This window comes from Topomyia yanbarensis, chromosome 1 (genome assembly GCF_030247195.1).
Source record: "Topomyia yanbarensis strain Yona2022 chromosome 1, ASM3024719v1, whole genome shotgun sequence".
Classification (NCBI taxonomy): domain Eukaryota; kingdom Metazoa; phylum Arthropoda; class Insecta; order Diptera; family Culicidae; genus Topomyia; species Topomyia yanbarensis.
In genome coordinates this window covers 126,575,896-126,586,999 of record NC_080670.1, presented here as the reverse complement: position 1 = coordinate 126,586,999, position 11,104 = coordinate 126,575,896, and positions in this window count along the sequence as shown.

Genomic DNA, 11,104 nt, shown 5'->3' with positions numbered 1-11,104 from the left:
TTAATGAGGTAGACTTATATCAAGACAACTCGTAATCTGCTTTGGAGTTAGGCTAATCTAGCGGCTAATTAGCCCATTTAAATAATTTAGACATCATGGTGTTACCAGTTTATATGAGAACTTGCTGTGTAACCGCACTCTCCAATCCGTAACACTTGAACTGAAAGTCGGATGAACTAAAAATTCAATAGCAGCTTATGGGAGCGCTATACCTTTCATTTCAAACTAAGTTTGGGTAAATTGGTTCAGCCATTTCTGAGAAAATTGTGTAAGTTTAAATGACACACATACACTTCCGGTATGCGGGGTCAATGAAGAGAATGCGAGTGTAAGGGTGGTCCGAGGGGGGTGATGAAGGGGTGAGGTGCAATTGTAAGGGGGAGAGGGGCGAACGATGCAACACCCATCTGCATATCATACCATCCATTTGAGACATAGTTTGAGAAAATCGGTTCAGTTATTACCCAAGACTGTGGAATATTGTGGAATACGCCCGGATACCGGGATTTCCGGAATTGTCGATAGTGGACAATATATTCAAAGAATGTTTGATTTCCATTCAGTGATCTAGACCTGCGAATGGATGTAATTTGGTGACGATTTCAATAGTTTTTGGCCTCTGAGGTATTACGATTGTAACGGTTTATATAGAAAATTCCAGTGTAACCTTACTAACCAACCTGAAACTTCGGAACCAAAAGTCAGAGCCGAATAAAATTTAATATCAGTTAATGGGATTACTGTATTTTAAATTTGAAATCAAGTTTGTAAAAATCGATCAAGAATTCGCAGGGAAATAGGTGTGATACTAGTTTAGGAACTTTGCGAGTTCCCCGGGGACCTTAAGATCCGTCATAGGTGGCCAATGTGGTCGAAGCTACTTTGAATGATCATTAGTGATCTAGACCAGCAAATTCAAGGAATGTTGGACCCATTTTAATACGTATTACACCATTTGTACATCAAAGTGATACCAGTTTATATGGGAATTTGCTGTGTGACCGTACTCTTCAACCCGTAACTCCGGAACCGGAAGTCGGATCAACTAAAAATTCAATAGCAGCTTATGGGAGCGTTACACCTAACTAAGTTTGCGAAAATCGGTTCAGCCATCTCTGAGAAAATTGTGTGAGTTTAAATGACACACACACATACACACACATACATACACACACATACATACACACAGACATTTGCCGATCTCGACGAACTGAATCGAATGGTGTATGGCACTCGGCCCTCCGGGCCTCGGTTAAAAAGTCGAGTTTTACAGTGATTGCATAGCCTTTCTTTATATGAGAAAGGCAAAACATTGAAAATATGAAAATTTAAAGAATAAAATATGCAATTTCATTTCTTATTACATTTTTATTCCACTTGTTTGCCTTAAAATGTACGGAATTTTATTAATATAAAATGTAAAAAGTTGATTTTTTTCATAAACATCCCAAGCAACCAAAAGTTCGTATAAGGGAGCTGCATAAGCCTCCCGTTTTAAGTAATTTTGCAATACGTTTTATGCTCTAATAGAGGCTTAAGCAGCTTTGAAGTTCCATTAAAGCTTAATCAGCTTGAAAGTTCGCTAAGAACTTTATGTGAACTTTAAAGTGTGCTTTTTAAGTATTATCCGAACCTCTGGTTGCTTGGGGTTACATTCTGAGGAGTCTCTTAAAGTTAAATTTCGTGTGAATAAGAATAACATTTTATTATATACTAGCTAATACACATCGCGCGTTGCTGCGACACTCTGCAAAATAGGGGGAAAACACAATTTGTTCCAAAGCGCCATCTGGCGGGCAGATAATCTCCAACTAATAGCACACAAACACGCCCCATACCAAATACCTACTGTGTGCAAATTTTTACGGAAATCGGTTAAGCCGTTTGGGAGTCTATAAATCATATACATACAAACTTTGACTTTTATATATAGATATATATATATATATATATATATATATATATATATATATATATATATATATATATATATATATATATATATATATATATATATATATATATATATATATATATATATATATATATATATATATATATATATATATATATATATATATATATATATATATATATATATATATATATATATATATATATATATATATATATATATATATATAAGTTATCACCGGACCTGGCCAGGAGCTTCAAAATATTTCGCCTTGCGCAAACAGGTGTGCGTGACACCAGTCGGAGCTCGGAATCGAAGACACATTAATTGCCGGCGCAGCAGCACCCGACGAGCAGCACCAGCGCAGCGTCATCATTAATGTAGGTTCGATTAGCTCAGGTCTCTGTAACAATTTTGTTAGAAATAAATTCATTCTTGATTCGACCATAGTAGCAAGAGGTTTGTTTTTTAAAAAGAACCTCCGGCACATGAGTTGATAACTGACGCCCGAAAGACGGGACTCGGTTAGTAATAGTATAAAGCCATCTGTAGCTGCCCGCAATAAGTGGAATTCAGAAACTCGGACTTAGAGCCATCGCTGATCAACTCGACGATTTGCAGCCCCGAAGCGCGACCAGGTGCACTAACCAGAACCCTTCACCCCCGGAAATAATAGGACTATAGGACCTAGGCCCAGAGCCACGAAATTTCAAAATCAGTTACCTATTTCTGCTTGCATTTACCGAAACCGACATTCAGATTCAACGCCTCCCTCATTCATTCACTTTCCAACTGACTGAAATTTCATGCAGAATCGAATGCTTGAGTGCAGAGGAAATATAAATTCATTCACCAACCAAAGCATTCATTTGTTATTATGTCGACAGTTTGAAGGCAGAAGTTGGCATCTTCTACATTTTCGAGCCTAAGTGAACTGCGTAATCTATATCTGGTGCACTTTTGCTCAATAATCCCTCTCAATGCTAGCATAGAAACAAAATTCACTTTGCTTCTGAAACCGAACATGTTCGAACCTGACTGCGCTGCGTCGGGAGAACGAATGACGAGAGAAACGAAGCAAACATTTCATTCATCGCAGCGGGGGTGAATTGAATTTTGTTTTCTTTCAAGTTCACGTAGAAATGTCAATTTTTTCAGGCTCTGCCTAGGCGTTGTCCCGCTGTACTCATGTACATCCTTTATTTTTTGTAAGTATAAAGTGAAAACGAAAGAAATAGATTAAGTATAACACCGCACCGTCAAGCAGCTAGTGCGAAAAAAATTAAACCTTACTAACAACACAGCGGCAAGCCCGGACCCACCGTAAGCAAACCGCTAAAATATCACAGATAGGCGCGTTACTAACCTAAACGCAAACCGTCTAATTCAATTGATCGAGATCCAACATTAAAATTACATTTAAACGCGATCTCGTTTACTAATAACACAGTGGCGAGCCCGGACTATCCGTAAGCAACCCACTAAAATATCACAGCCAGGCGCGACACTAACCTAAACCGAAACAGTGTAAAACTCAGTGAAAGTGAAAAGTGAAGTGATTATCCCCCCACCATAGATCAACTAATTGAATTATTAGAAAATCTTAACATGGACCCCGAACCAAATCCCATTCCGGCATCTGTACCTGCACCAAATCCTATTCCTACCCAATCTCACTTTGTCATCGATCGAAACATTAGCTTCGAAGACAGAGGAAAAATTCCTCAAATCGTAAGAGATTTGTCTGACTTTAACGGCAATCCTCGAGATTTAAGTCAGTGGCTACTAGACGTTGAAGATGTCCTAGAACTTTTCAGCGATCTACAAAATAGTTTTCAATATCATCTTCTCATTAAAACAGTCAGAAGAAAAATTAAAGGTGAGGCTAATGATGCTTTGATTACCAGCAACACGCCTACACAATGGCACAACATTAAAGAAGTGCTAAAATTGTATTACGCCGATAAGAGGGATTTGATGACCCTCGATAACCAACTAAAATCGTTGGTTAGACAACGATTAGAGAGTTTAGAAAGCTACTATAGCAGAGTTCGAGAATTAGTCACACTAATTAGCTCGGCCATTTCTATGGATGATCAATGGCATGGTCACGAAGCGATTTTGATGAGGTTGTATAATCAAATCGCTCTAGACACCTTCATCAGAGGATTGGGTGACCCCCTCTCTAGATTTTGCAAAAATTTCCGACCACAGAGCTTGGCTCAAGCCTATAGCTACTGTGTAGACTACCTAAATCTGGACGCGCGAAACGCACCAGTAAATATGCCCTCTTGGCAGCCTATCCCATCGCCTAGGCAATCAATCCAATTACCAGGACCTAGCCATGGTAAACCACCAGTTCCCCCACGACAATTATTAATGAAAAATATGCCTCCAAAAATGCAACCAATTGCTCCGCCAAGACATTTTAATCAGCAACATTGCATGCCCAGAGCACAGCCAAACGTATTCGCTCCAAACAGGACTTTTGTGCAATCACAACCTCGTCCTGAACCGATGGACACGGGTAGCATCCGTACCCATCAGGTGAACTATGGTAATCGGCCTATTGCACAGCGCAGAGAAGCGAGCGACTCGATGAGAGCGCACGACCCTCGCGCCAAACGCATGGCTCATACTATTGAAGAAAACCCAGATCCCGATCCAGAGTACGAAAAATGGTACGAGGAGCAGATGCAATTAAGTAAAGTATTTTTTAATGATGAGGAATACGAGGAACCGCTGGAAAGTGCTGAAGCTATCGAAGAAGACTCAGAGAAAAATGAGACTAATTTTTTAGAGGAAAAGTGGGTGACAAACTGGATAGAGTGAAGCGTATTTCTCCGCTTCCATATTTAAAAATTCCTATTAGCCAAAGTGAAATCAAATTACTAATAGACTGTGGAGCCAACATAAATATAATTTCAAAGAAATGGGCTTATAATTCAGATAAAAAATCATTAGAATTCCTCAACAACCCGTAAAAGGAGTCACCGGAAACGGTGTTATTTCAGAAGCTATACACCTTGCCATCTTATCACCTATTATAGAAACTTCTTACGAATTTTCAATATTCGATTTCCACACCTTTTTGATGGAATAGTAGGTACAGGAATAATTTTTAACAAAGACTTCAATTTTATTTCGAACCAAAAACTCCTGCAAGTATTTGGTAAGAACAGAACATTAAATATTCCTATTCATTTCTATACGCCTATGCCGGCACCAAGGAAAATAATTTCAACAACCATAACAGAAAAGGTTAGGCTCGATCACCTGACTGCAAAAGAGAAATCAGAGCTCATACCCATCCTAGAAGAGTACAAAGAAATCTTCCATAACCCAGATAGCACCCTTTCATGTGCAACAAAGGTCAAGTGTGACATCCGCACCACTGACGATATGCCAATTTATCAAAAAACATACCCCTACCCTATGGCTTATAAGGATGAAGTAGACAAACAAATGAGTAAATTAATAGAATCAGGCATTATTAGACCATCAAGATCACCATGGAATTCTCCCGTTTGGATAGTCCCAAAGAAAACGGACGCATCCGGAGAAAAGAAGTTTAGACTCGTAATTGATTACAGAAAGGTAAATCAGAAAACGGTATCGGATAAGTATCCCATGCCTGAAATATCAAATGTGCTCGATCAATTAGGAGGAAACAAATACTTTTCCACCTTAGATCTTGCCTCGGGTTTCCACCAAATAAAAATGAACCCGAAAGATGTGGAGAAAACAGCCTTTTCGGTGAATTATGGTAAATACGAATTTCTCCGTATGCCATTTGGCCTCAAAAACGCCCCTGCAATCTTCCAAAGGGCGATTAACGACGTGCTGCGCGAGCACATCGGTAAACGTTGCTATGTCTATATTGATGACGTGGTTGTATTTGGAAAGAACCTACAGGAACACAATGACAATTTAAGAATTGTTTTAGATACGTTACATAAAGCAAACCTCAAAGTCCAACTGGACAAATCAGAATTTATACACACTTCGACAGAATTTTTAGGCGAAGGAATCAAACCTAACGAGAAAAAGATTGAAGCGATTCGGAAATTTCCAGAACCCAAAGATCTGAAACAACTGAGAGGATTTTTAGGACTTCTCGGATATTATAGAAGATTCGTTAAAGATTTCGCAAAAATCGCTAAACCTTTAACAAATCTTTTAAGAGGGGAGAGGAATCCTGATTCAAAAAAGCAAATTGCTCTTAACCAAGAAGAAAGGAAATGTTTTGAAAATATGAAAATGATTCTCACCAGCAATGACGTGTTAATCTACCCAGACTTTTCCAAATCATTTATAATAACCACAGATGCGTCAAACTTCGCTGTTGGTGCCGTGCTAAGTCAGGGTGAAATCGGTAAAGACAAACCGATTCACTTTGCGTCAAGAACAGGCCCGTAGCCAGGATTTTGTTTCGGGAGGGGCTTAAAAATTATTGCATAAATGTATTAATTCTGATGACTTGAAACAATCACTGGAAACTGAACGTAATTATGAAAAGTTCTTAGTGAAAACAATTCCAAAAATAAGACAATAGACACTAAAAACTCTAATAATATGTTGCCTGTTACAAGAAAGGCTATAGTGCATCGACGAATTAAATTTGATTATTTTTGATTTACAAGTTAGAAATTTCTCTAGTTACAAAAATGAATAGTCAAGAGCTCAAAGTATTAAGGGCTGCTTGAAAATGCTACGCTGCATGCTACGCTGCTTGAAAATGCTACACATTCGATACACCTTTACAATTTGTAGAAGACGCTAAATTGGAATGAGTAGAAAAATATCCAAAAACCCGTCTCATGAAACTTTACACGCATTTGCTAATCAGAAGAACGAAACCAACGTCAAGGTTGTCCCCATGAATAGGAATATATCAGTGTGAAATCAAAGTTTACCGTTGCAAAGAATGTCCGAACAAAGTGAATGTCGAAATTTGCTTCAAATCTTCTGATAAGGCAGGCGATTTGTAGATGCAGAAAATAGGTTCAACTCCTATTTTCATGATCAGGTTTCTTTCTACTATTACTAGCTCTTTGACTTCATCCGAAGTTTGCGTTAACTCGACTTTATGAAATTTTCAATTTAAATGATACTGATCATGTCGTAATCAAAACAATCCTGAAAAAAACACATGTTTTTTTCATTTGACTCTCATAGGTAATGGGTTAAAGACTATCTTCGACAACATTATCAGGCAACTCAGAATAACTATCTTTTTATCTATTTAAGTTGATTCTTTTTAGGTACTTTTTATATCATTGTACTTATGAATTAAAAATATCGTAGACTGATTTTCCTAGATCCCTAAAACTATAGTAAAAGTCAAAATGTAAAGTGAGTGCAAAAAGTACTGATTTCACTACAAAGCAAGAATGCCTTAGCTCTATTGACTTTTGACAATCTTGCAAAACCGTTGTAACTTGAGAAGATTACCTAGATTAAGTAAATATTATATTTGAACATTTTGGTTTTATTTATTTATTTGAAGGTTTTATTTCGGAATTCGTGGGGTTTTGGACAATGTCAAATATATATTTCAATGATTTAATCTACTAATGGAAACTACCCAGAATTTAATCTACTGAGCGAAACTGCTCAGAATCTATTCACAAATCGAAAGAAAATTACTTAGCACTGATTACTCAATGCTTCTAATTTACATAAAATTTGGTAAATATAACATTGATGACACCACCAAAATAACTAGAGACTATAAACATAGATAATAATTTCAGCATCACTTGCTTCCGACACATGGAAGAGAACACATCGCACTTGCACCTAATTTGCCGAGGCTTTCTTTTAGAGTTGTCTGTTTTAAATTACAGCAAATTATCCGTTTCCTGTAAAACTTTTGCAAAACTCTTTGCCAATTCATTAAACAAATATGAACACTAATCTGTTTAGTAATAGGTTTGTTTGTGAATAAAAATAATTAGCTCTTGATTTTTTTCAATCATCATCAAGATTGGAAGAGATGTATGATTTCTTGAAGAAAGTTGTAATGTTTGTCTGATTACATGTTTGTTTTATCACTATTTGGGAAAAAGTGTCAATTAAAGTTGTTGCACCTAACGCAACGAAGACGAAATGAGAAGATCAGAGCGCAATTCGGAAAGAACTCGTGTTGAGTGTATAGTAAAGATAGAAGAGTGATCTTGAGTCGATTTAGATTGGTTGATTTTTTCCTCTCTTTGCTCTCTTAGTTAAGATTATCTCTCTCATTTTATTCCATGACGAGCAAAAACGGAACGAAAGACTGTCACATACTTAAGACATGAAATCGAAACTGTTATCCCAACTTATTGACTTATAGATTCAATCAGTCCCAACATTTTAGTCCCTCTTCGTGATTGCCTATTATTTTACCACTTTTTGCCCGGTCCACTTTTAAAAGAATTTTTTTTGCACGTTTGTCGAAGATATCACGGATTTACGGATTAACAGTGTATTAGTACGGAACGAATTACTCGTAACAATGAAATGAAGCGTTAATAAAAATTGTATTGCGTAAAATGACGCGAAATGAAAATTCTATTCTCGGCTCAATCGTTCTCAGATAAATTGAAATACTTTTTGTGTAGCGCAGAGTAGTGTACAGAGAACAGAGTGTACAGTGTGCACTGACCTAATACAGAAATTCAAAATTGTGTGCAATTCAAAAACTTATCATTTAAAAATAACAAACTGGGTCGTGGGTCTTTTATATATTTCCTTATGTAAACAATAAAAATAATATAACGAGTTTATGTGGTTGTCCTACAGATCTCGCGCAAGCGCTTAGCCATTGCACGTGGAAACCTGTTTACGAGGCGAGGAAATATTTTTTTCCTCACCAACTATGTCTTGGGGGGGAGTAGTTCATTTCTATCTCGCTATTGTACATTTCCGTGTCATCATCGTAGTTGCTGCCTTTATGTTCGCGAATATCTTCCTTGCTTTTCGCCCTCAATAATTGCCCTTCCAAATAGATTCCATTTCTCCCAAATGTGACATTAATCTGCGAGTAAGCGGTATCCGATCTTGTAGCGGAACATTCATTTTCTCATAGTCCATATACAGAAGGATCTTAATTATAGCATTGTCACACACAACCTTGTGCTTTAAGTTGTGCGAAATGAATGGTTTCGTCTGCACTAATTTGTTGAGCGCTAAATGCCTGCCATGGTAGAACTGGATAGAGCCGGTTTCCGAAAGTCTAATCTCTATTTACACCTTCAGGATGCGAATGATCAATAATTTTATAATCACCGCATTTGGCTGGAGCACCAATTCTTGCTTCTGCTAATCACTAATCTCGACAGATTATTACAGCTACAGTTAAAGTAACAGTCTCTTGTATTCTTCAGACAAGGCACACAATATAAAAGTTACTTTTTTGTTGTTCGCTTCGCACTGGCTCGAGCAAAAGCATAAAGCACACTGAATTTCGTGACCATTGCCTTCGGTGGTTAGAAATAGCCTTCTTTAACTTTTTCTCAATAATTTGTTCAAACCAAATAAGCAACAAGTTTTGTTAAAAGTCACCGGTTTTTTAAATTTATTTTTGAAAAATTTCGGGGGGGGCTTTAGCCCCCTAGCCCCCCCTCTGGCTACGTGCCTGGTCAAGAACTCTAAACAGAGCTGAAGAAAATTATTCAGCGACAGAAAAGGAAATGCTCGCAATTTATTGGGCTCTCAAAGTATTCAGAAATTACATTTATGGTCAGACATTCAAGATAGTCACTGATCATCAACCACTTACATTTTCATTGTCACCTAGAAATGTCAATGCCAAATTAAAAAATTGGAAGTCCTACTTAGAGGAACACGATTACGAGATCGTGTATAAACCCGGTAGAAGCAACGTTGTTGCCGATGCCTTGAGTCGCATTCAAATTAACTCATTAACACCAACTCAACATTCGGCAGAAGATGACGACTCCAATTATATCCTATCCACCGAAGCTCCTCTCAATGCCTTTCGAAATCAGATTATAATAAAAAAAATTAGCGATCATCCTGAAACAATCGTCACACATCCCTTTCCCGGAATACGTCGTACAAAGAATTTTTCGATCCAACAAAATTAAACGGTTTATACACCTCCGAAGAGATTTTAGGACAACTTCAAGAGGTTTATAAACAGTTTTTTAGTCGAGCCGGCATACTTAAAATTCGTTTCACTCAAAAAGTATTAATAGACGTTCAAGGTGAAGAAGAGCAAGAAAAAATCATTTGTGAAACCCACTCAAGGGCCCATCGCGGCATTAATGAAAACAAAGAACAAATTTTGCGAGAGTTTTATTTCCCAAGGCTCACGCAAAATATACGAAAATATATCCAAGTGTGTGACGTCTGTAATGAATCGAAATACGACAGACATCCGTTGATAATTCCACTTCAAGAGACCCCACTCCCCAGATATCCTGTCGAAATTTTCCAAATTCAAGACCATTACTTTCTCTCTAGCATCGACAAATTCAGTAAATATGGACGTATGGTCCCGATACGATCCAGAAATACGAGTCACATAGAAAAAGGAATGTGGACAACACTTACGTCACAAGTAATTCCTGAGTCAATTGTAGTCGACAATGAAAGAGGGCTTCAATCACCCAACATCCGCGGTTGGATGATTGATTTGAATATCCGAGTATACCTAACTCCTACCCATAAATCAGAAGTCAACGGAGCAGTAGAACGCTTTCACTCAACCGTTCTAGAACTATACCGTATCCAAAAACAGATTACCCCTGACACGGCTGTTCGAAACCTTGTTCAAACAGTCGTGGAAAAATACAATAACAGTATCCACTCATCAACGTCCCTGACACCCAAAAAAATCGTCTTTGGGAAAACAAGAAACCCAGACCAACAAATTGACCCTGACAGACTGGAACAAATCAGACAGAAACGATACGACGAAGTCTTGGCAAACCTTACAAAAACCGAACAAAAACAATTATCGACATTTAACAAAGACCGACCAGAAGCACCTCAGTTCCAGATAGGCAAAGAAGTATTTGTAAAAGACAAAATTATTAGAGCCAAACACAAAGCAAAATTCAAAAAATTTCATGTTCAACGAAACAATCATGTAACATTTAGGAACGAACGCGACTCAAAATTACACAAATCCAATGTAAAAAATATAAATATCAAATAATTACAGGCTACCACTGGCAC